The sequence below is a fragment of the Euprymna scolopes genome, chromosome 12 (genome assembly GCF_053919585.1).
Source record: "Euprymna scolopes isolate OS-2025 chromosome 12, ASM5391958v1, whole genome shotgun sequence".
Taxonomy (NCBI): Eukaryota; Metazoa; Mollusca; class Cephalopoda; order Sepiida; family Sepiolidae; genus Euprymna; species Euprymna scolopes.
In genome coordinates this window covers 98,219,298-98,246,356 of record NC_136493.1, presented here as the reverse complement: position 1 = coordinate 98,246,356, position 27,059 = coordinate 98,219,298, and the positions used below count along the sequence as shown (strand labels likewise).

Genomic DNA, 27,059 nt, shown 5'->3' with positions numbered 1-27,059 from the left:
AGCGCAGAGAGTGAAACGACGGTTGGAAGAAGTGACGGCAAATTCTTTTTGTGACAGTGAATTATTTTTGTGACAGTGAATTATTTTTGGACGTTGAAGGGCTTGACCTTTTGGAAGGAACAGCTGTGTCTTATATATTTTATTTTTTAAATTTCTTTTTTTTTCTACTTCACTACAAGCTATTTCGGTGGGAACTATGGAAGCAAAGAGGATCAGCAGTGAAATGCTTAAGACGTTCTCTGGAGAGGGAGATGTTATAACCTGGCTGACCAAGGTTAAACTTGTCGCTAAGTTGCGGGACATCGTGGATGTAGCCAGCTTGATACCGCTATATCTTGATGGTGATGCTCTGGCCCTATATCTGGAGATGCGCCATTGAGGTAAAGTTGAAGGAAGCATTTACCGAAGGACCGTTTGTGGCATATGGCAAACTAAGCCGTATGGTGAGGACCGGAGAGTCTGTCGATGTTTACGCCAACAATATCAGGAGGTTGACGGGACTAGCAGGATTCAATGGAGGAGGCCGTCGACAGACGGTTAAGATGACCTTTATCAATGGTTTCCCGGACCATATTTCTATAGCTCTGCAGCAACTGCCCGGTGTAAATACTATAGAGGCTAGGGTGCTGGTCAGGAAAAAAGAGAGTGAGCAGGGAATCGTAGCTGTCACTCAACGAAGCAAACTGCAGCAGGAAATTGTGAAGGACGAAAAGCAGAGAGGACTGTGGCAGAGACCCAGGTCCTCTGGCAGATGCTGCCGATGCCAAGGCCCCCATATGGCGAGGGAGTGCAGGGAGCCAAAGCCAGAAGTCACGTGTTACCGCTGTGGGGAAGTCAGCCAAATCAGCAGATTCTGTCCCCAGGGAAACGAACAGGGGGAAGCCACTGCGCCGGTGGCTACCCCATTTATTCGATGAAGGCGCTTCAGGGTATGTCACCACAAGTAGAGGTGACCCTAAATGGACGAAGTGCAAAAGCCCTTGTCGACACGGGCTGTCACCAAAGACATGGTTGACACATGCAATGGAACCAGCAGCATTACGGCAGTTGATGACAGAGAGGTGAAGTGCAATGGCACAAGTATCGTTCGGTTGATGGTACGTGGGATGTCACTAACAATCCAGGCGATTGTTATTAACAAAATTGTCACGGGTGTCAATGTGGTGCTAGGGATGGATGCAATTGCTCGACTAGGGGGCGTTACGGTATATAGGAACTCCGTGAGATTTGGAGGACATCAAGGGGCTGCAGGTGTGCAATTCGAAAAAGGTGTCACAGGAACGGCCGGGTCAGACAAAAGTTGCACGATAGAGGACCAAGATTTCTCTGCACACTTTGATGGTGAGAAATGGACAGTCCAGTGGGCATGGAAGGGAGAACCTCCCATACTGAACAACAGAGTGGAATGCTACGAGCATACGTTGCGAGGAGGCACAAGAGTTGAATTTGAGAAGGATGTGAACCGATGGATCTCAGAGGGAATTTTAAGACCATGGACGGAGAAGGTGGAAGGTGTGCTGCCGTTAATGGTGGTTGTTCAGCCCACAAAACAAAAAGTTCGGCCAGTACTGGACTTCAGGGAGCTGAACGTACACGTTGCGTGTCACACGGGAGGCGATGTGATGGACGTGAGCGGAGAGACTATGCGAGAGTGGAGGCAGATTCAGAAGGCTGCGACGATTGTGGATATAAATCTGCATACCTACAGATCCACATTTCACAGGAATTTTGGAAATACCAGCTGGTCAGATACAAGGGCCGAACGTACTGTCTGACTAGGTTGGGTTTTGGCCTGAATTCTGCACCAAACATCATGGCAGCGATCCTCAAAACGGTGCTAAGCAAGGAGGACGCAGTCAGAAGAGCCACCAGTTCCTACATTGATGATATTTTGGTGGATGAGACGGTAACAACTGCGGAGGATGTAGTAAAACACCTCAACAGCTTTGGGCTAATTGCAAAATGCCCGGAATCGTTGGAGGGAGGAGCTGTGTTAGGGCTCCAACTAAGAAAGGACCAGATAGGACGGTTAGTGTTCTGGAGGAGAAATGAGATCCCGGAGGTGGCGGAAAAATTGAGCAGGCGAGAACTCTTCTCAAATATGCGGAAGACTGATTGGCCATTACCCTATTGTAGGATGGCTATGGACTGCATGTAGTTATATCAAAAGGCTAGCTAGTGGAGCGAAGTGGGAGGATGGAGTTGATAAAGAGACTGTGGACATTATGAGAGAGATTATTGAAGAGGTGAAGAGGGAGGATCCAGTAAGAGGTGTTTGGCATGTACCTAACAATGCAGAAGGTGTTGTGTGGTGTGATGCAAGCTGTATAGCAGTGGGGGTCACCTTGGAGATAGGTGGTTACTGCAGAAGATGCTGCTTGGTTGCGGAAGAAGGACGACGTGGCTCACATAAATGTGGCGGAACTGGATGCGGTTATGAAGGGCATCAACTTAGCCTTGAAATGGGGTCTACAGAATGTTGAGGTGAGGACCGACTCTGCCACTGTTCTCTTGGATCCAGTCCAAAGCTACAGGAGAAAGGAGGGTGAAGACGAAAGGCGCTGCTGAGATGCTAGTAAAACATTGATTGATGATGTTAAGGGAGCTGATTAGGGAATTTGATCTTCAACTTAGGGTCACTATCGTTCCTTCAGCGAAGAACAGAGCAGATGTGATGACGAGGGTGCGGAAGACCTGGCTAAAGGCGCCGAATGAGGCGGCAGGTTGCAATGTGTTGTTTGAATGAAGACACTCTGAAGGATTTGCATGACATGCACCATTTTGGAGTGGATAGAACCTTGTTCTTGGCCAGGAGGGTGGACCCCAGAATCACAAAGGAGGCCGTTAGGACAGTGGTTGAGAGATGCAGCCGATGTCAATCAATCGACCCTGCACCGAGTAGACACGAAGCTGGTGAGGTTCAGGTGGCAGAGAACTGGAGCAGGTTGGCGATAGACGTAACGCACTATTGACAGAGGCCATATCTCTCAATGGTCGACTGTGGACCAGGAAGAGTAGCCATTTGGAGGGAGATCAAGGCGGAAAATGCAGGTGAAATAGCAAAGGTCTTGGAAGAGGTGTGCACCAGGGGATGGAACAACTCTAAGCACAGCTCTGCACTGTTAAAAGTCACTTGAAAGTCAATGATCTTTCAAACTCAGAAAGGAAGCATTATCTATCATAGCTGTCCAAATGTTTGTAGTTCATACAATGCTGATAATTTAAGCAAGAGACGGTTTAATATTTGTTTTACTTTTGTAAATATATCGAAAATTATTTTGCAGTGAAGTCCTTTTTTGATGGAATACTGTAATTTGAACAAAGTTTTGCAATAAGCCTATTAAATCCAACGTCAGAAGATACAGAATATGGTTGAATATCAACAGCAATCATTTCTCTTATCAGATAATGAATCTCTTATGATCTGTGATCATTAATATCTCAAACTTTCTTTTTGCCTAAAATTAATTCTATAGTAGTTTAGTGTTTTGCTGACAACTTCTAGTGGCTGCCACTCGTTTCCGAAATGTCTGTCCCTGAATATTCATTGCGCTTCCTTTTCTTATTTGCAACTTTTGCTTCTTTGGAATGAAACTTTCTAAAATGGCTTAACATATTAGTCGTTGTAAATGTTTTTTTCTGATTTGCCACCCTTTGATGTGATGGTTTGCAAGCAGCTGTATTCATATTCTTGTAACTGATATCAAAATACTTCCAACAGAAACTGGTTGCCATAATAGTTGAAGGTTGTTGTCAATATTTAGTTAATATTTCACATTTAAATTACTTATGTCTGATATCTAATAAGTAATCTATAAAAGTGAATATGTCTGTGTGTGTATGTGCGTATGTTTGTGTGTGTACATTTCCCTATACAATAAGTCTGTCAATTTTAAGTCTACAGATTCGGAATTTGATATACAGGGTACTGAGATTTGGATAAATCTTTGTAATCCGTTTTCGGTCAGAAATTTGGCTGTTAAAGGGTCAAAGTTCAACGATTTGACCTTTGAGGACTCTACCAAACTCCTCCGACAACTTTAGGTCTAAACACTTGAAATTTTAGATATAGGTTCCTTGGACATGGATCTAATTTAATAACTTGATCTGATCCCAAAACAATAAATGTTAAGGGGTCATAATATGGGTCAAAGTTAAAAAAATTTACAGCTTTTTTTTTTCTACACATACACCTCCAAACACCCGGGCAATGCCAGGCTGAAATGCTAGTTTATATAAAAAATATACATTATCTAAACTAGAAAAAAATGGTAGCAAGAGTCTGAAAATCAGGAACAATAGTATGACTGATGAAGAATGCTTTATTTTTGGATCACACATCCTCGCAATTTACTGTACAATTTCTTAACATGAAAACTGAAAGATGAATAATTTTCTTTGACAGTGATTTTATTTTCCATATGCTTACATCTGCCTCAAATTCAGTGCAGTTATACAAGTCTACATACTAACAACTCGTCATGCCTGTTATTTGGTAATATGGTGTAGAACATACATGTCTCTTCGATATATTTTCACTGGCAAGAAAAAGAGAGAGTTAACTTATCTTCGTCTACAATGTAATTTTATTAATATTAGTATCATTTATTACAACAAAATTTGCTAGAATTGTTAGAAAACCTATTAATCGGCCGATTAATCGGTAATTGTTCAATTTGATAATCGGTACATCCTCATATATATATATATATATATGTCATTAACACAAACTACTACTTCGTTTTCTAATTATTTTTTACTTTTATTTTTTCATTTGTTATTTTGAAACTTGAACACTCCCCACATTTGTAACTTCTGATGCAGACGAGAAATACTTTAAAATTTACAGAGCATAAAAAATTAAAAATATCACTGGTGATTTTTTTTTTTTGTTTTGTTTTTGTGTCATTTTTTTTTTTTTTTTTTGCATTTTTGTGGTTATTTATAAGTATTTTTTAGGAAAGTGTTTATCTACATAAAAACTAAACATATATATCATTGCATAAGCATGAAACACTAGTGTTTGTAGGTATAAAAAAATGATTAATACATGTTTAAATATATTATAGTCATAAAGCCCCTTTAAGAAAATGAAATTGAGCCCTATTTGGTGAATTGAGAATAAGCGATCAATTAGCAAACATGCATCATTCCAAGTTCCTGTTGTTTGATACGAAGTCAGAAAGCTGATTATGACAGCCTGCTTACATGGCTTCAGAAGTCTTGGATTTCCTTACATTTAAATGTTAATTACTGATGGCCAAGAGAAAAGGTGCTAACCACAAAGCTATTATAATATATTATTAGATTTAAAAAAATTACGATATGTGTTTAGTTAGTCACATTTTGAAATTTGAAAATAAAGTTTTAAATTTGTTAACCACCTGATACTGTCAGATCCAGCTGTCTTTCCTAAAATGCATGAAACAGCTCTATATTAATACGATAACGTGTGTGATATTTTGTGTGTTATGCTTACATCTTTATTCTTCCGAATGACCGTTTTTTAATTTTTATTACCAGCCATTTCTTTTAATAAATAATTTTACCAAGAATTCTTCATAAGTTTTGGTTTCAGTTTCGATTATAGCTGAAGGCACTCAAGTTATATATATATATATTTTTTTTTTTTTTCTTAATAAGTTTTGGTTTCGGTTTTGGCTGATGCACCCAAGTCATATGAATATATATTTTTTTTATTTTTGAAATCAAAACTTTATAATATATAAGAATCGATAGGAAACTGACTATAATAATATACATGAAATCTGCATGAATTAAATATCATATTTAAGCATATTTTACGACCAGACCACACCGAGCGTCCCTGCTAGCTTTTGCAGTTTTAACAAAAGAGCTACAATAATATCAGGGCGTCTCCATTTAAGCTGAAGATCTACAGAATGACAACATCAATATCTTAACTGTGAATAAAATATTAAAAAAAACTCGTAATTTCTCTTTTTAAAGTGGGTTGTTCATTTTCTTTATGGAATATACTTCCAAAATAAACTATTAAAGTTGTTTAAAAAATAATAACTATTATTATTTTTAAAAAGTGTTTACAAAGTGCCAATGCGCGTTCAACCAGCCATTTTTTTTTTAACTTATGAAATCAATTGAATTTTACGAGTGAAATCTTTTTCAATTTTTAAACTTCAAAAATCTATCAAAATTTTTCTATTGGTTCAACTTTTATGATATTTTCAGGGTCAATGTGAAATTTTATGCTCTTTCCAATAAACCGAAGATAATATTTTAGGCAACCGGTTTTTTAATCTCCCCCCCCCCATTTTGAAATGTCTATTAAAATTTAAATAATTAATTTACTCACCAAAGTTTTATATATCACAAATTGAAGATAAAAGATCAATAAATAAAATATTCTAATTTAAAACAAAAAGAAGTGTTTTTTGGAAATTTACCTGTAAAGTCCAAAGTGTAAAACACTTTTTTTTTAAACCATGTTGAATTTTTTAATGAAAGCTCATTTTATGCTTATATCGTCAAGTAAATACCGAATGCTGACGACAATTTTTCTATTTCATTCAATGTTTTATTTTTTTAGATATTAAAAAAAAAAATTCACTCGATAAAGTAGAAATAAAATATAATGATCAAAAATTTGTGTATTTCATTAAAAGAATTAAAAAAAAAAAAACTCGGGCGACAGGGTTTTTCATTTAACGGCAAAAACTTATAAGTGAATGTGTGCTTTTTTTTCATTTATGGAGGCCCAAAAATACTCATTTTGGTTAACAGCACGCAATAAAAAGAGATATTAATTATGGCGTTTATAAGTCACCGTAAGATAATCGTGAAAAAAAATAAGATTTGTCTCCCTTTATTTGAACAGTCAAAAAAAGAGTTCGCATTTTTTTTTGGAATCCTTGTTTAAAAAAGTATTTTATTTAAAAAGGACATGGAATATAAGTATAAATATGTATAAATTTTTAACAATGAACAATGGAAGTACACATTGAATAGAATTTTTTTATAGATAAGTGATTTTTTTGGAATTTATATATATATTTTTTATAATCGAAGTAAGTAAATTTTCGTTGATTTTCTTTAAATCTTTTTTTTAAAGAAAACCGATTTAAAAAAAACAAATATTGCATAATTTACTATTAAACTTGTTATTTTTTTTTTAAATTGTCTTTGCTTCTTTAATTGAAAAAAAATTAGGGTTTGGATTACATTTTTCAAGTAGTTATAAGCTTCGAAAGATAGTAAGTTGATTTATTCAAGTTCATATATGGCATTTTTAATGGCCGATTCTGAGGGCTCAGAATGGTGCCTTTATTTTTTTTTTTCTCACCTCTGCATGACTTTCATATTTACTAAAACTATGATTTATGAAAACACTTTTTGCAATCTTTTTAAAAACAAAAGTGAAGCGTTTTATTTTTCATAAACATGTATATTTATTATAAAAGTTCAAATAAAGTTTTTTTTAACTGAGCTTTATGTTGCGAGTAAAACAGTCACATTTGGAAGGGATTTTTCTAAGTGGCCACTAGAAATACTAAAACGCTTATCTTTCGGCAATTGTGTGTTTTTTTGTTTTTTTTACCGAAAATCTTCCAAATCTCATTACTGAGTAAAAAATGTCTTTTCAACCTTTACTTTTTTTTAATAAATCGAGCAAAGTCAAATTATTCAAACAATAAACGGTTTAGTAGAACAATATACTTTTTAACGAAGACCGTCTAAAAACACATCTGAAAAATTTCAGATGTTCATACCTTCAAGTCTCAATATAAAATTCGGTGAATTTAGAATTACACTTATGTAGAAAATAGACTTCGTGGCTTAGTGGGGATGCCCTTTTCTCTTCCCTGCAACCTCTCTCCCACAGAAGAGACGTTGCAAGCCTATCTTTGTCTCATCGTTATTTCCATGGCAAGTGCTCGTCTAAACTCCAATCTCTGGTCCCCCCTCGCCAATCTTTTACAAAAAACACCTATCTAGCTGAATCCACTGTCAAAAACTTTCCCCACTCTTTATCTATGCCTAAATCAAAACGTAGATTCTATGAACAAAGCTTCTTTCTTAGAACTGTATGCCTGTGAAACTGTTCCGTCTGTCTGCTTCCCTCCTGACTACAACTTGGATGTTTTCAAGTCCAACGTAAACAAATTCCCGATGAACCGCCCCCTTAAGTAGACACTCTAAAATCTCCACACTAACATACTGTACTTACAATAACCCTTATCCATGAGTAGCTTCCGGGCCTTGATAAGTGCTGACCACCTTGTAAAAAAAAAAACACACACACACACACACAAAAAAAAAAATCTTTTTGATGTACGTACTCGTCATGGTACGAAGATGTCATCCTCCAAAAATCACATGGGTTTGGCTAGTAACTTTTTTATTTGGCTAGTAAACAAAAATGTTCAATTGTCAAAGGTCAACTCAAGGTAAATTTGTTCGTAGAGCTTTGTTTTAGTTCTATTTAAAAAAAAAAAAAAATCGCTTCATAAAGATATTTATTATAAAAGTTTAAATAAAGACTAATTTTTATTTTTATAATTTTATTTGTGTAATTTTCAATAATTTGCGTTTATTATACGAACAAAGCTTCTTTCCTAGAACTGCCTGCCTGTAAAACACTGTTCTACTGGTTTGCTTCCCGGCCGATTACAATATGATTGTCTTCAAGTTAAATGTAAACAACTTCTTGTTGAGCCGTTCCCTTAAATAATCCAAATTCTCCCCAATCTACACCACTAACAATTACTGCACTAGTGCACTACCACCATACATTTATTAATCCTTATCCTCGAGTGACTGAGCCTTGATAAGTGGTGATTCCCCTTCGTTATATAAAAAAATATACTTCTGGCGAGTTAAACTGCACTTGTGTGAAAACGAAATTCTGCACGCATCCCTATCATATAAAGGAAAAACTAGAATGAAAAATGATTACCACACTTAATTTGCTTGAAAATAAAAGCAAAGAGTTTAAGCATGTTTTTGTAGACACAACGCCGGTAAGAAGGAAAAGAGGTGATGACCACAAAACGAGCTTAACCCCCACCCACTCCTCAATATAGGGGTCACGTAAACATTCACTAGGGTCATGAGTGCAACCTTATTTTCTTCCCCTTTTCTAATTTTACATTTGAGCTTTTGGGGTCATTGCTTGCTGGGTGATTATTGAAATAATTTGTCCTAAGAAAAAAAAAAAAAAAAAAAAAAAAAAACAACAATGGGATTTCGTTTACACGGATAGAATTAGAGATGATTCAGACTGTTTAATTATAATTAACTAGAAAATTATGTTTATTTTAAATCTAAATAAATTAATTGAATAATATAAATTTACATTTATAAAATAAAAATAGCCAACAAACAAAAAGGGTAAAAAAAAATAAACATACAACAAATAAATGGAAGATAAAAGAAAAAAATTGAAGTGCTCAAAAATAAAAAAAATTAAACAAAATATTAGAAGAAACCCATTCAATGTCACTGATCATGTGAAAATATAATGTTTTACTAGTATTTTGTTTAAATTTTCATCTTTAGTAATTATCAAGGGTCCAAATGGCTGCAACAAAACCGCCATTGTTGACACTACTTTTGTTTCAAAGTGAATAAAAGCTTTAAAATAAATTAAAACACTAAAAAATTATCCTGGTAGATAGAAGACGCAGCGAGGAATTGAACCGTCAAGAGAATATCACTTTTACAACTAATTTTTTCCAAGTACTTTAACCACTGTGCCATGGGTCCTTGCAACCAAAAAATACAATTGCGAATTACTTGGGATGTCTATCCAGTCATGGCTGACAGAACAAGAGCATGCTAGAACCATGATGTAAATAAAGGGTTCCGTTTGAAATCTCATCCAGATTACAGAGTTCAACATGATACACCTGAAGAATGTTAGAGGTTACATTGAGCGAAATGTGAAAATGACACTCAAGCTGAGAACAGCCGCCTGAAGAATCCAAATACAAATATCAAAATTACATTTATGCGAGAAAGCCTATCCTGCCTGGACAGAGTACAAAATAGACTTCGTGGCTTAGTGGGGGATGTCCTTTTCTCTTCCCTGCAACCTCTCTCCCACAAAAGAGACGTTGTGAGCCTGTCTTTGTTTTACCATTATTTCCATGGCAAATGCTCGTCTGAGCTCCAATCTCTGGTCCCCCCCGCCAATCCTTTACGAAAAACACCCGTCTAGCTGAAGCCACTGTCAAAAATTTTCCCCACTCTCTATCTGTGCCTAAATCAAAACGTAGATTCCATGAACAAAGATTCTTTCTTAGAACAGCACGCCAGTGGAACTCTGTTTCGTCTGCCTGTTTCCCACCTGACTACAACTTGGATGTCTTCAAATCCAATATAAACAAATTCCTGATAGACACTTTATGAAATCTCAACACTAACGTACAACGTACTGTACATGCAATAACCCTTATCCCTGAGTGGCTTCCGGGCCTTGATAAGTGGTGACCTCCTTGTAAAAAAAAAAAAAAAAACGTACAGTTTTATTAATGAAGTCATCTATTTGCAATTTAAAAAGAAAAAAAACAAACTAAATGGTGAGTTTAGCAGAAGAGTACCTTATAAGGTAATATCCTACTCCCTAATACATTTTTATGTCCTGCTATATTTTGTTAGACTAGATTACACAGTGACATGAGCATTCTCATGACAGTTTTCTAACCTTTACTACTTCCATGACTTATCACAAAATTGGAAGCAAGTGTTTTATTTGTGACATCATCATTAGAAGATTGCAGTACAAGACCAATGAGTTCTTTCTATCCGGTTTGATTTTTTAATAGAACCTCCTTATTGCCTTCATCACAGCTAAGGAACTCCATCTACTCCCTCTTTGGTAACCTGCTAACGCTCCAGAATATCAGAGGGAGACTAACAGGTGCTACCCCTTGCACAAGGACGACCTGGAATTGTGCAACGCAAGGGTGTTTATCTCTCTGAGCTATTATATATACTCATTTACCTGAACACACACAGCACCTAGTAGTCTCAAATAGTCACCCATCTGGTACTGATCAGGCTCAACATTGCTTAACTATGGTGATCTAATGGAAAATCGGTGTGGTAACGTGATTATGTTTAATACAGTTATCTACTTGTAAGTGAAAACAATAATTGGGGAGTTTTGCAGAATAGTATCTTATAGGTATATCCCTTCTCTCATTAAAGTTTACATGCTTATTAAATCTCTACAGGGTGGGACGATAAAATTGTCGCCCTAGAAAAAACATGATTCCATTTCCATTTAATGAAAATCGGTTTTCTTTTTCTGTTGCGGACCATCTATTAGTTGGCCAGTTGTGTACAAATCTCATGAGCGATAAGAGCCTTCTATCATGTCTGAAAGTGACAATGTTCAACGAACGAACAGGATCGGAGATGCGCCGCTGTACAACTCATGCTCTCTACCAATTCAAGTTATGACAACAGGACTATTGCCAGCACTCTCAAAATGCAAATCTGGTTTAATGCTTGCGAGCACAGCCCAACAAAGTTTCCAGCCATGGTTATGGTTTTTGGTGTGCTTTCAAGTAAGGGCCACATCATGCCACCTCACATCTTCGAATTCAGCCATTCAATACAAGGTAATTAATATGTAATGCCATAAAATATATAATAAACTAGCAGACCGTCCGGTGTTGCCCGGTCGTAAAATACACATATTTTAATTCATATAGAAACCGAGACATCTGCATGCAAATATTATGTTTTTTCTCAATAGTTCATTTTTTGTAAGAAAAAAAAAAAAAAAAAAAAAAAAACTACTCGGGCCGAGATCGAAACCAAAACCTAAAAATATGATGACCATTAGGTCAGTTTGACAAACCTACCTTTTTTTAACATAATGAATCTGCCATGTGAACCATTCACGCGTGCACATTCATGAAACAGTTATCAAACATAAAAATCTGACAACCGCACGTACCATATTTTTCAATTTTGCCCCCTTAGCAGTCCATTTTTCCAGATGAAAATCAATTAAAAAGTTTTCCTCTTGCCTGAATATCTTATATACCAAATTTCAAGTCTGTAGATCAAAAATCCTTGAGTATATAGGCTGAGAAGTGTCCTCGCACACACACACACACACATTCTCACTTTTATATATATACTAGATAAATAACTATTCACCCAAATAAACCCATGATATATTATACCATTGCTAAATAATACATAGTATGTATAAATAAATAAGTTATATACCAATTAAAGTTATAATCACATTAATGATTGAAAAATAAATCCACTGAAAACATTTTTATTATTTTTTAGCTGATGAATCAAGAGAAAATGCCTTCCCATAAAACTGTCATCAGTTTATTTTTCTCAGATGTTTTCTATATTTGTCTGAAACTTACTTTTAATGTGTATGTTGACTTCTTTCATTCCAAGTTCCTTCTTGTGACACCTTCCTTCTCACTGTGGTGTCTTCAGCACGTTCTCAGGATTCGTATCTCTGACCACATCTCAAGCGCCACAACATTATTTTTATTGTAAATAGTTGCATATAAAAATTTTTTTGTTTTCTAGCCTCCCCCCCCCTCCCCCCATTGTATAATGTGGAAAATGAATTTTAAGTAGGTTAGCTATAGCATGATTTCTCACGGTGATCGATGAATTCAATTCAATTCATTTGGCAAAAGATTTAAAAAAATGTAAGAGTCAGTTGCCATGTTGGGTAAAGGTGGTAGAAATTGACAGAGAGGAGGACACAGTAGTCCAGCAGTCCAGCACCTGAATTGTTGTAATGTTAGTGCATTTATTTTTTATCTTTTTTACTCACGTTCACCCCTAACAAGGCATATCGCTACTTGTGCGTAAGGGGCTACTATTTGGGACTATGCCTAGGAAAGATTAACAAGATATTGGTCTACATTACATTTAAACAGTTAGGGAAGCAGGAAGAAACTATGAGACTAGAAAGCTTTCTGGCATTTACGGACCTCAACAGTGAAGGAGCGAGATTTTGTTGCTAAGCGAATTTGTTGAGGATATGTACGTCGACGGGACACAAGTACAAGAGTTCATCAGAGAATATTCCATTAAAATATTTGTAAAACAGGCACAGAGATGCAACATTGCGGCCATGGAACAGGGGTTTGAGCTTAGTTTACAAGTGAGACTTATTAGATTGAAAACTTTTGTTTGGGCCTTATCCAAGTGAGAGAAGCTAGTGGTGGATGCACCAGCTCAGATGTGGCAACAATACTCCATGCATGGGCGAATGGTGGCCTTGCAGAGGTATAGGATACTCTCAGGTGTGAGTAGTTTTCTAGCCCGATAGATGGAACCCACCTTCTTTGCAGCAGCCTTTGCAATGTCCTCAATGTATTTGTTCCAGGTTATATTACCCGCGAATGTTAGGCCGAGGAGTTTGAAGGAAGAATTCTCAGTTCATTTGGAAGTCTAGTCCGAGGTCATGGGATTCTGATTGAGAAAGCTACCCTCTTTCGGTTCAATTGAAATCATTGATGAAAAAGTTTCATGTAGTGTCCGCATAGTCCTCTTTTTTGTGCAGGAGTAAATAAAAGGTCCTGAAGTATATAATAATGCTCAGTGAGGAGATTGTAGACCAAAATGAGATCCTCACATAATCATCGGTGTTCAAGAGAGAAAAAATTAAGCTTCTCGAGTCCGTTTTCATAGATCCGATAGACCCTGCACCATTCGTAACCAGTCTTTGAATCGTCTTCAAATGCTGGATATCTCGTATTAGATATGGTAAAAAGGCCCAGATACCATATTCGCTATGGCCTAATCAGGGATGAAGGATGTACAGTATAGTGTGGCCCTAGGATACATTTTTTTTTTTCAGGTTATGATGTGCAATACAATGTTTTTCCAGCCCTTGGTTATGCTATTTGCCCTGTCTTACAGTGTTATTTATAATGTTATTTGATTATATACATGTGTATTATATACTGTACTGTATTTTGTTGCTAATTTTTAATGCCGTATCCTGAGGTGCTACTGTATAAATGTGGTATTTTGGTGAGAGAAGAGTGAAAGTAGGAACTAGCTAGATTAGCTTAGTTAGCAATAGACAGATATTACCCCCCCCCAAACACACATTTTTTGGCCTTGTGTTAAATTTTTCAATAAAAAGTTTTGTATATTTTTTATCCAAATAAAATATTTAATGCGTTTGTATGCCTAAAATACAGTAACAGTATCTCTTGTCCAGATGTGCATAATAGTGCAATTCGGTCTCCATCACACTGATTCTAAAAACTCTTATTGTCAACTAGAAAGTCAGTTACTCTTCACACATTGAGGATGTGCAGAGTGGTTCCATCTACAGAAATGTTATTCTACAATTGCATACCAGTCACTATTTAATAGACGGCTGAAAGTAGTGATATTTGCCACTTTTCAACTATTTCCTTCATAGTTCCGAGGGGTTGCATAGTCATACCATTTCCATATACAGCCTGTTTACATTCTAATTATCCAGAATTGAATGCTGTGCCATTTTCCATTAAGACAAGTGCCAACAAACTTTTCTATATAAATAAAACAGTAGATGAATGTATGTATGTATGTATGTGTGTGTAAATATTTAACCGATAAACTCTTAAACTACTGATCAAATAACACTGAAATTAACAGGAAATAGTAATCATACACCAAGAATGGTTTATAATGAGTAAAATATCTGTTTGGATGGATGACTAATGTGTACAGAAACATGTTGGCAAGTTGAAATGCAAAATGTTCATTTCAACTTGCCATCATATTTCTATTACTTTTGCGCATGTGCAAATTCATTCATAGTTTGAAGTGGTCTAATTTTAAATTTTTCTATTTTTCGATAGATCAAACGATAGGGAACAAGGCTGGAGTGCTAAATGTTTTGGTTTTGATTCTAGCTGACGGCACCTAAGTCATTTTTTTTAAACTTTGAAATAAATACTATAAATTAGGTACAATATAATATTCAATAGAGAATTGGCTATGTAATAATGAATATGAGATCTGCATGAATTAAAATGTATTTATGCATATTTTACTAGCGGGTAAGCCCCTTCCCCTCGCTAGTCTAATATATAAACGGCTATATGTCCGTAAGTCAGTCTGTCTGTCTCCATATTTTCAAACTATCTTCTCCAAGACTGAAAGTCACGGGGAAGTGTTCGGAACCTCAAATGATTGGATTTTTTACCGGCTGTTAAACCGGCCGGTAAAAATTCTTTTTAACTGGTCAAAATTGAAAAAAAAATGGTGAAACATTTTGTACATTCACCTTAGCTTATTTTTTATTGGTTTTTATGCATGCCATGTTGGTACAGTGGTAACATCACCAGTTTTGAATGCTAAAGTTTCGGTTTCGATTCTAGCTGATGGCACCAAAATACTTTCTTTTTTTTTTTTACTTTAAAAATCACTATTCTATAATAATATATGCAGAATCTGGGCAAATTAAAATATCATATTTAAGCGTATTTTATGCCCAGGCAAAGCCATAGTCTTAAATAATAGGCCATTTAAGAAAAGTGCAATCTCCTCTCTTGTTTCTCTTTTCAGTAATTGCCATATGGTTAATCCACCTGGACCATTTTTACGAATGTACGAGATCAATTATAAATCTTTTTCTCTACTTCTTTGTAATGGGAAAATGTGACACCAAGAGTCAGCGCACCAACAAAGAGGGTGCAAAAAATGCCTGAGCAGCCTTGTCAGAATTTCCTAGCAGAAGTGCCACAGGTGATTAGCAATAAACTAATTCTTTCTCAAAGCAAGAAGGCAAAACTTGAGAGTATGGACCTCCTAGAATTGCACATGACCAGTGATATACTGCAGTCAACAGGGAAAGGGCCATTTCAGAAATGGAATAGACTTAGGTTTGGGGCAGCTTGCGCCAGCATCACGAATTTTACCACCCTCAAGTGGGATAATTCGATTGTCATCACTAGCATGTTCGTACAAATACTCTAGTGACGCGCACATGTGGCGCATCTCTCTCAACATGTGCGAGATGCACATGCATCTCTAATGCTGCACATGACAGTGTTTTTTCCACACCAAGCCTTTTCATTCTTTTTTTTTTTTTTTCCACAAGGGAGTCACCACTTATCAAGTGCTAAACACCACTCAAGGATAAGGGTTAATGAGTGTACAATGGCCACCGAGACAGCAGTATTGTAATTGTTAGTGGTGGAAATTTGGTATAATTTGATTATTTAAGGTGACTGCTGAGCAAGTATTTGATTCCATTGGACTTGAAAATGACTACATTGTAATCATCAGGAAAGTAACCCAATGGAACAGGTCCTGGATATGACCTAAAACTATATCCGATGGCGAGGCCTCACCTTGCGGGCCTTGGGGAGTGTGGAGGCACCCTTTAATTGCCATTGCTTCCAGGTCCACTCTGACCCGGAGTAGTAGTACCTGTTAGGGTCCCAACTATGGGTTAAATAGAATTTGATTCAAAAAAAAAAAAAAAAAAATATATATATATATACTCCATTAAAAATCGTTTCTCAAAATAACTAGATTCGGCATTAAATAACCTGAAAAAGGTTGATATGCCGTAAAACAAAAACAACCAACCAACCAATGGAACAGAGTTCCACAGGCGGGCAGTTCTAAGAAAAAGCCTTGTTCATGGAATTTGCATTTAGATTTAGACACAGATAAAGAGAGGGGGGGAATTGCTGATAGTGGTTGTGTCTAGACGAGTGTTTTTTTTGTGAAAGTTTGGCAAGGGGGGACCAGAGATTGGAGCTCAGACAAGCCTTTGCCATGAAAATGACAATAGAGCAGAGACATGCCCGAAACGTCTTTTCTGTGGGGAAAGTTTCAGAGAAGCGAAAAAGGGTATCACCTATGTGTTTTTGTGTTTTTTGGGGGTGGAGGGGCACCCTTTTGGGAATATCTGCCTGATTAGCTACTGAGAGCACAAAATAAGGATTGACCTGAGGTCAAATTTTTGTGCGGATCAGAATTCTATGTCGGTGTTTCTTTATTTTTGCTGTTGACTTAATCCATGACAATGCTGTCTTCATCTCTACCTCCTTGGCTTTTTGTTGTTGGTTGTGTTGGTGTTTTCTCTTATTCATCTGGAAGGGACAGTTGGAATCTAAAAAAGATCTCTCGGTTGGAATATATGAGATATCGGGTGAACGTCTGGCATCTCTAGGATGTTCCATCCCCAGCTAGATAAAATAAAAAAACTGGGGGGGGGGGGGACAAAACAAAAAAACATTGGGTACGTACAATTAGTTGTAAAATAAAGACAAACCTGTCCACAGCTGTCAAAAAAAAGAGAACAAAGAAAGGTAACCTGGATCGGTTTTTTTTTTCCTTAATAATAATCAGGTGATATTACTATGAATGATCGGATCAACAAAGGGTCCCTTTCAGGGGTTGCAGGTGACGTGCTAGTTTAGGATTGCATACAATACTCATTATGGAATGATCAATACAAATATTTCAAAATTAGATTGAACCTATGACTCGATTCCCCTCTAGCAGTTATTAAACGGCCGCCAGAATTGATTGGTTTCAATGAACCGTGACTCCATATAAAATTAGATATCAATTTTACGTTTTCTGAATAAATCCCTCCTTCAAGAGTTTTGCCATAAAACAAAACTTTAAAACATTAACAGAAAAGATGAGTTACGACCTTTTAGTAAAAAAAAAAAAAAAAAAAAAAAAAAATACGACACTTATTCAAAATTACACTTATTTACAAAAACAAAGGTATGGTTTTTTATGATGCACGTACTCGTCACGAAATGAAGATGTTATATTCCAAAAATCACGTAAATTGATCAAGTATTGTTTTTAACTAAGAAAATAAAAATTAACGATTTTTAACGACTTTAATACTAAATGCATCCTTTATAAGGCTGATTTTGATCTCAATATTTCGAAATGAGTTGCCTATGTCTTGCTTATTCAACATGGCCGATCAAAATCTTACATCTAGCTTTACCATCAAAATCGATTTTCTTAGTTCAAAAAAAAAAAAATTCTTGATCAATTTACGTGATTTTTGGAATGACATCTTTGTTCCATGGTGAGGACATAATCTGTTCAGGTTTTTCGGGGGGGGGGGTTAAATAACTGTAATTCTAAATATGCAGCAAAAACACATATTTATCCACACGAAAAAAAAGAAAAGAAAAGAAAAAAAAGAAAAGAAAAAGAAAAAAAAGAAAAAAGAAAAGAAAAAAAAGAAAAAAGAAAAGAAAAAAAAGAAAAAAAGAAAAGAAAAAAAAGAAAAAAAGAAAAGAAAAAAAAAGAAAATAAAAGAAAAAAGAAAAGAAAAAAGAAAAGAAAAAAGGAAAAAAGAAAAGAAAAAAGAAAAGAAAAAAGAAAAGAAAAAAAAAGAAAAAAAAGAAAAAGAAAAAAAAAGAAAAAAAAGAAAAAGAAAGAAAGAAAAAAAAGAAAGAAAGAAAGAAAAAAAAGAAAGAAAGAAAGAAAAAAAAGAAAGAAAGAAAAAAAGAAAAAAAAGAAGAAAAGAAAAGAAAGAAAGAAAAAAAGAAAAGAAAGAAAGAAAAAAAGAAAAGAAAAAAAGAAAAAAAGAAAAAGAAAAAAGAAAAAGAAAAAAAGAAAGAAAAAAGAAAAACAAAAAAAGAAAAGAAAAAGAAAAAAAGAAAAGAAAAGAAAAAGAAAAAAAGAAAAGAAAAGAAAAGAAAAAAAAGAAAAAAAAAAAAAGAAAAAAAAAAGAAAAAAAAAAGAAAAAAAAAAAGAAAAAAAAAGAAAGACGTTTCCGCCTCTAAAAACAGTGCCATCATAATAAAAGTGTCCTCCAGAAGAGTCTTCGTCTCCCTACGATGGAAAAGTTAGACACGATCAGTTTTTAACGAGGGTTGGGGGTTTCAGCTTTGTCTAAGAAAAGCGAAAGCGCTTTAGATTAGGAGAAAAAATTTTTTTTTTTAATAACCGTAGTTGAGGAGGATTTCTCTGAATGAGAAATAAAGCAGATTAATTTTAAGGGAATACAGTAGAACCTCTAGATACGAAAGTAATTGGTTTCCGGCTTGGCTTTCGTATCTTGAAATTTTTGTATCCAGAAAGGTGTTTTTACACGTAAATCGTCTAATCCGTTCCTTATGAAAACACTCATTAAGAGTAAAACCAGAATGAAATAAAAGTCAAATAGTACCTAACCTAAACGTTAACACTTTCACTTGTTATTAATTTTTTTTTTTTTTTTTACTTTTCTTTGACATCCAAATATAAAATTTTATTAAACAAAAAAAAAAAAAAACGACTGAGAGATATGACATAACTTTTTGATAGTTATTTTAATCATTGATCACAACCAAATTTATGGTCATGCAGGTGTGCGGAAGAAAAAAGATTCAAAGTAAAATGGATTATTTACTTTTTTTTTTTTTTTATTACATTTTCACCCAAAAAAAAGGCACATTGCCACTTTGGTGTAGGGGGCTACTATCAGGGGCAGCAACTACTGGGGTACTAGGTAGGGATTTGGGCAGCAAGATGTCGGTTCACGTTACACTTGAACTTCTGCATATGAGTACAGTTGGGGAAGCAGTGGCCTGGAATGGAATTCCAGAGTTTAGCGGTTCTGGGGAAGAAACTACTGGAGTAGAAATACCTTTTATATCTAGGGATCTCTACTGTGTGGGGGTGGGATTTAGCTGCCTGTCGCGTTTGTCGAGGGTGTCTACGTCGTGGGTCACAAGTGTCTGCAGTTCGCCAGAGCATTCACCATTAAAATACTTGTAGAACAGGCAGAGGGATGCAACAGTGCAACTGCAACACTGCAACACTACGTCGATGGGACAGAGGTTGAAGCTTAGATTTCTTACAGAAATTTCCGATGTCTAAGAAAAATAATGGTGTTTATGCACTTTTGTTACCGCGCTATTTGTTTTAAATTAAAAAAAAAATAATAATATTTTCAAGTTAAATTCAAGTTTTACGATATCTTTTATATTAAATTAAGTGAAAGTAGAGAATAGTTAGAAAACACCCTCCCCGTCCCATGTTAAGAATGGCTTTCTAAATAATAACGTTATTATTTCAGCACGGTACAAAAGTACTTAACAAACTTCCCCACTCTACAAAAATTTCAGTGGGATAGAAATTCAAACAGAAAATCTTTCAGGTTTGTATTACTGTTCAATATGTTACCGTGACATAGGTTGACATATATTCGGTGGGTTTTTAATAGTATTTTATCTAGTTTTTTTATTTATAACACATTTTCCCAAACTTACCGTGTTAAAGAGAGAGTCGGGCGCCATTTGGAATTTTCCAATACATCGGTAAACAGTAAACACTGTATTTTTTTCAAGCTGAATAAACACGTTACATTGAATAAAAACAAAAAAAAATATATCCAGTTTGGCAGAAAAGTAACTTATTTTGCCTTTGATAACATTTATTTGTTATATATTTGCTTTTTGACAACTTTTTCGAACAGTAATATAAACCAAATCTTTCTTATTCTCCACATATGGTAAAAGCTGTAATGCATACATTAATCTTTCTTTCTTTCTTTTTTTTTTTTAATAATTAAAATTTATGTTGGGTAAGTAGAAAAAAATTAATTTAAAGTCCAAGAAAAATATGTTTTCCAGATAAAAATAAACAAATACTTCTAGAAAATTTCTAAAAAATTTGGTAAATTTTTACGACGTGCCCCATGTTAAGAACGGCTTTCAGAATAAACACCACGGGGGGGTATTCCGAAAGCCGTTCTTAACATGGGGAGGTTGAGGTGCTTATAATACGCTGGCGCACGTCGTAAAAACTGACAAAAAAAGTTTTAAATCGAATAAAAAAAATCCCGATTTAAAAGATTTTCGAAAAGTTAGGCGCCAGAAAAATAGTTTTTCTGTCACTTGTATCTTCCGCAATCCTTAAAATTTTTTCGTAAGCAAGAACAAAAAAAAAAAAAAAAAAAATACGCCAGGTTTCGTGAGCTGAAAATTCTGTAAGTAGTGTCTTTCGTAAGTAGAGGTTCCACTGTACTTATTTATTATAAAAAAAGACTCTCGGCGTTACTTCAAAACATCGGATAATACGGGTATACTGATAGAAATCAGCGCAATATATGACACTTATATGGTGGATTGGTGGATTTCTATCAGTTTGTTAATTTTTCCACTTTGGAACCATTATCGACGCTCTTAAGACAGCACGCTTTCGTCGGCCATCTTGATTGCCCGTTTAACTTACCTACTCGACACTACTTGTCTTTCGAACTGAATAAACGCTTAAAATTCCGTTAAAATACACAAAACTTATCCAGGTATGTAGAAGAGTAACTTATCTTGCCTTTGGTAACATTTATTTGCAATGTATTTTAAATTTTTTTACCCTTTTCTTAGTTGTTGTCTTAAAAAAAAAAAAAATGGTGGTTCCATTACAACCATGTCGAGTCTCGATAATCGTTCAAAACTCGAAAATGAAACAGAATAACGGAAGTAAAACATTCGATCACGAATCATGCGAAAATGAAAATGTAATATCCTACCAGTATTTTGTTTAATTTCCGATTTTTGAGCGATTATCAAAGCTCGACATGGCTGTAATGAGACCGCCAATTTTTTTTTTTTTTTCATTTTAATTCAACAAATTTGGCATTACTTTTGTTTCGCAATAAATTAACGTTTTAAAATAAGTTGAAATAGAAATTATCTGTCTGTCCAGTTGCGTTTGCGCCAGTTGCGGTTGCGTATCTTACTTTTGGAAACACTTATTGAATTTTGTTGGTTTAAAATGCCAAATTTTCATATTTTTAGTTCTTAAGGTTACATAGAAAAATGTTTTATTTCTGTTTAAAGGTACATAATTCTTGACTTCAGTTTGTTGGTCTTCAAACGTTTAAGCCATGAATTACTTTCGGATTTCAAACGGTCACGATAGTTAAAAAAGTGGGTCACTATAATTTCTTTGTAAAATATGGTCGATATTTTTTTTACTTTGTGATTGTTTTAAATTCAAAAGTGATTTTTTAGCCTTTAAACTGTTTATTAAAAAGTAGGGTTGTTTTTTTTTACTTATAATTCGACTTAATTTTAAAAAGAAAATACAGAAAAATATTTATGATGTACGTACCCATCATGGAACGAGATATCATATTCCAAAAATTACGTAAATTGATCACTGGACACTACTGCACCTACAGGAACATCTAAATAATGGCTTAAGATACTCTGAAATCTTCACAGCCCAACATAAACAAATTCCTGAACCGCCCCCTTAAGACACTTTATAAAATCTCCAATACTAACGATTCACATTGATTACTGTACACGCAATAACCCTTATCCCCGAATGGCTTCCGGGCCTTGATAAATGGTGACTACCATATGCCATGTAAAAAAAAAAAAAAAAAAAAAAAAAATCTGGATTAAGGTGGTTGCTAGTCTAGCCGTATTGATACAGCGAAACAGTTTGTCTATTGGATGACATAAACGTGTCCGCAGGCGCAACAACCGTCTAGGAACAAAGTGTAGTAAACTACACTTTTGTTTTCGGTCAATGAAGAAATCCTTCTAGACTGATACAATTCTTATCTTTATTTTAACCGGTCGGTACATGTGCATTTATTGAACCGTGCTGAAATAATAACGTTATTTAGAAAGCCATTCTTAACATGGGCAGAGAAGGGTGTTTTTAAATTATTCTTATACTTTCACCTAACAAATTAATTAAAAAAAGATATCGTAAAACTTTAATTAACTTGAAAATACTATTTAAAAATAGAGCGGTTCCGGTTCAATAAGTGCACACTGCACAACTACTTTTTAACCCAAAGGGCCCTTTTGAAAGAGCTTGATTTAAAACCGACTTTGTCTCATACTCTGTCCTCGCGGGGAGATAAGTAAATAGACAACGGGTGAAATTATGAAGTGATTTGGAATTCTTTATTATATTAAAGGCCGCCGTGAACGATTAACGGTTCATTTTGTGTCCTAAAACTAAAGATAAGCGATATTGGCGGTGCCACTATTCTAGAAAAGAGCCATGATTAATAAAATAATGATAAAGTAATAAACAAACTTTTGTTGGGGGCGGGGGTCTTCTACCAACACTTTTTCGTTGTTTTATTTTTTAGGAGTGGAATCTATTTCGCAGACATAGGAAGTTAGAAATGGACGGATACAATCAGGAAAAGAATTTTTTTATGTCATCAAGGGGAAGAAAAAAGGGTAAAACTATACAAACACCGTGACAGCGAATTAACCCTACCCCTAACCCTAACTCTAACCCCTAACCCTAACCCTAAACCTAACCCTAAACCCTAACCCTAACCCTAACGCTGTCACGGTGTTTGTATAATAATACCGAAAAAAGATACGCGAATAATGAAGTGGGATTTATTTTTTAGCATCATCTCCGTCTCGCGATTCGTAAGAATATTACATTTGTGAAGATGGAATGAATCTCGCCAACACCAGTAGATATATAAAGACATTCCTTTCTGCTTGCAAAACACCCACCTTCTCTTCTGCTGAGATAAAACTCATCTTTATACAGGATGTTGTCTAAAATTTAACCCACTTTCCATTATTTCAGATGAATAAATAAATAAACGTTAGTTACGCGCATAAAAGTTGCCTGTTTAGCAAAGTTAAAAACAAAATTGGCAGTTTCGCTATGGAATAACCCAAGTTAAAAAAATCTGGGGCACTTTTTACTATAAGACAACAAATCAAAAAAGTGGTCAAGAGACATATATATATATATATATATATATATATATATATATATATATATATTACCAAAGGTAAGATAAATCACTCTTCTACCTATCTGGGTAAGTTTTGTCATCCTTTTTTTTTTCTTTGTGTGTGTGTGTGTGTGTGTGTGTGTGACTTATTTCAAAGTATTTAAGTTTGAAAAGTAACGCCGAACGTTTAGGTTAAATCGACACAAAATGGCCTACATGGGGCTGTCATCTTTAGAATTTCCATAATCGCTCAACCACTCAATAATTATCACCACAGGTAGCTAGAAGAGCAATTTATCTTGCCTTTGGTAACATTTATTTGTTAAATTATATATTTGTTTCTTAACGATTTTTTTTATTGTTGCCTATAGTAAAAAATGCCCGAAATCTGTTTAGACACTAAAAGTAGTTTTATGTTGGAATCATTTCCAACAAAAATCCAGTTAGTATTACGCCTCTAAAATTGAGAAAAGCAGTTTTCACACAGATGAACACGACACCAGGTAAAATTCGGTGGCCGTTTTGTTTTGTTGTTGCCATTTTTCAAGTGTATTTTTCTCAATTTCAATCAAAGAAAGACGTAAAGGTTTGTTTGGTGCAAATATCATGAAGCCCGATGCAGTTACTCTTCGGCTTTTCACGGATTTAAGTATACCGAAATTCGTTTTTTCTTTTCTTTTCAAAGTTAATGAGTTCTTAATTTTATGATGAGTCGAGGCGGAAAATATTCAAAATTTGAAATAATAATTATACGATTGTTTCTGCGCTACGAAAAAGCTGCTGTCAAGAATTGAACATGCTGAAAGAAAACGGTCAATTTTTACAACGTTTTGCCCCAGCGTATTATAAATACCCCAACCTCCCCATGTTAAGAACGGGGTACTCATGCAGAGTGATCCGTGCTGAAATAATAACGTTATTTTAAAAGCCATTCTTAACATGGGGAGGTGAGGGTGTTTCGTGGCTATTCTGTACTATTCTTACAATTGAATAAAAACAAAACTTTAATTAAACGTGAAAATAAGATTTAAAAAATAGCGCGGATGATCACTCTGAGAGTGATCATCCGCGCTACTGAATCACTCTCTGCATTAGCACCAAGAACGGTTTTCGGAATAACCCCCCCCTCAACCTCCCCATGTTAAGAACGGCTTTCGAGGTTGGGGAGGGAGTGTTTATTCCGAAAGCCGTTCTTAACATGGAGCGGTTGGGGTGTTTATAATGCACTGGGTCAGGGGCACGTTGTAAAAATTGACCCAAAAAAACAAAACAAAACAAAAAAAAAAAAAACGGTAAGATGAACATTTTGGAATATAAACTTCATGTTATTTGTTTTTCTTTTTTATCAAGTGAAAATGAGATTTTTGCAAATAAATTAGCCTTTAAACAAAAAATGTTCATTTTAAAAAAGGTAGCGTTGTGTTTTTGTAACACACAAAATTAAAAACATTTGTATTTAATTTTTTAAATAAAGGAGAAAATTGAAACAGAAAGAAACCACTTTCGCCATATTGCCTAACTATCGCAGAATTTGCGCAAATACTTTAAAAAAAGAAGACTTTATTAAAAAATAAAATAAAACCCAGTCGAATCGGGGAAAACGAAAATAAAATAAAAAGCCAACAAACGAATGATAGTGTTTGTTCGCTTTATATATGAGAGAGTCATTTTTTTTTTATAATTAATAAACAATTTAACACCAAACAAAAAATTTAAAAAATAAAAACTTATCCAACTTATATAAAAGTTTGGGGCAATTGCTTAAAAAAAAAAAACAACAAATTTTGAAACAATTCTAACAGTTGCGAGAGGAGAAAGAAAGACGTCCGACATTAAAAGAAAAATATATTAAAACAAAATACAGAAATCTATTTCAGTCGGCTTTCTTTCACACACGCATTTAACAAGAACTCGCGGATAAAAAGCAAACTGTTGTTTGAGAACCCAACAAAACTTATAGATCCGTACATTTATAAGTAAAAATGACCACACTGTAATATCCAGAAGGCTCCAATATGTTTATAAACAATAAAAATAGGGGTTAAAAATGGATAATACTTACTCGAAAACAGCGAAACCAAAGCGACTAAAAAAACCCTAGCAACGTTAGTACTACAACTCAGCCATGCTCTGCCGGTAGACGTTTGGAGGAGAGGGGGGGGGGCAGCGTAAAGTAGTTACAATGTAGGTTAACACACAAGCGTGCCCCTCTCTATATCAACCTTCTGTTTCTCTTTCTTTTGCGCGTGCCCCTCTCTCATTAGATCGTGCATTTGTTTATCGCTCTTTTATTTTTTTCCGCCACCTTTCTCTTTATATATATAGTATTTACTTCTTCCCACTACTCATTATTCGAGTTAATGTTTTTTTGCTCTCTCTCTCTCTCTTTCTCACGTCTTCTCTCATTTCTTCGTAGGAATTTTAGGCTGATAGCGAAGAGAGAACAGAAAAGAAATTTCAAGAAAGATCGTGTTACGCCAATCCTCACGCTAAACCAATGGGAGGGGGGGGCTTTCTGCATTGTAAATTAAAATAAAAAAATGTCCAAAAATATTGGCCTTAACATAACTGGGCTCGAACATTGATTACACTAATATATATATATATATATATATATATATATATATATATATATATACGTAGTTGTTATTTGTTTTTGTTTTTGCGATACGCTTTTGAATGAATTCAATTATTTACGAAAGTGCATTTTTACCTAAATGCGAGTTGGGAATAATTTTCCCTTTAACACATTTGGTACCCCCACATGGGGAGCGGCAATCGGCATATTTATAATTTTAAAAATATAATTATCCACTGACACGTGTTTCGTCGTCTACGACTCATCAGAATCTTGCGAAATTTCGAATCGCGCTAGATTCAGACACTCTGATGAGTCGTAGACGACGAAACACGTGTCAATAGATAATATATATATATATATATATATATTATATTCTTTATTTGTTTTTACATAAGCAGTAATATGTTGCTACAATGCTACACATGAGCATGTTTCGGTCAGCCACCAGCAACTGGAGATCTCTTCAGGCGATACAGCTTATACGAAAGCAAAGTTTGCAATAAAAAAAATATCAGGACTCTCTGTGACGAGGACGACCTGATGTTTTCATTGCAAACTTTGCTTTCGTATAAGCTGGGTCGCCTGAAGAAGTCTCTAGTTACTGATAACTAGCTGACCGAAACATGCTCATGGGTGTGTAGCAACATATTACTGCCAAATTATATTTCTGGCAGTGTTCTTGGATATGTTTTGTATTCATCCGATAAGTATTGAACATCGAAAAACTCCGATCTTAAAAATAGCCTTTCTCTCTTATAGATAAAACGAAGAATTTTTATCTCAGATTTT

General features: G+C 35.0%; 1 long non-coding RNA gene across 1 annotated transcript in view; it reads right to left on the bottom strand.

The window, feature by feature from the left end:
- The window catches only part of LOC145291440 (uncharacterized), a 42,910-nt gene extending 17,032 nt beyond the window's left edge, over window positions 1-25,878 (bottom strand). The window contains exon 1 of the long non-coding RNA XR_013869415.1: window positions 25,752-25,878. This is a non-coding gene — a long non-coding RNA (uncharacterized LOC145291440). The remainder of the gene's footprint in view (window positions 1-25,751) is intronic.
- Window positions 25,879-27,059: the final 1,181 nt, after the last annotated feature.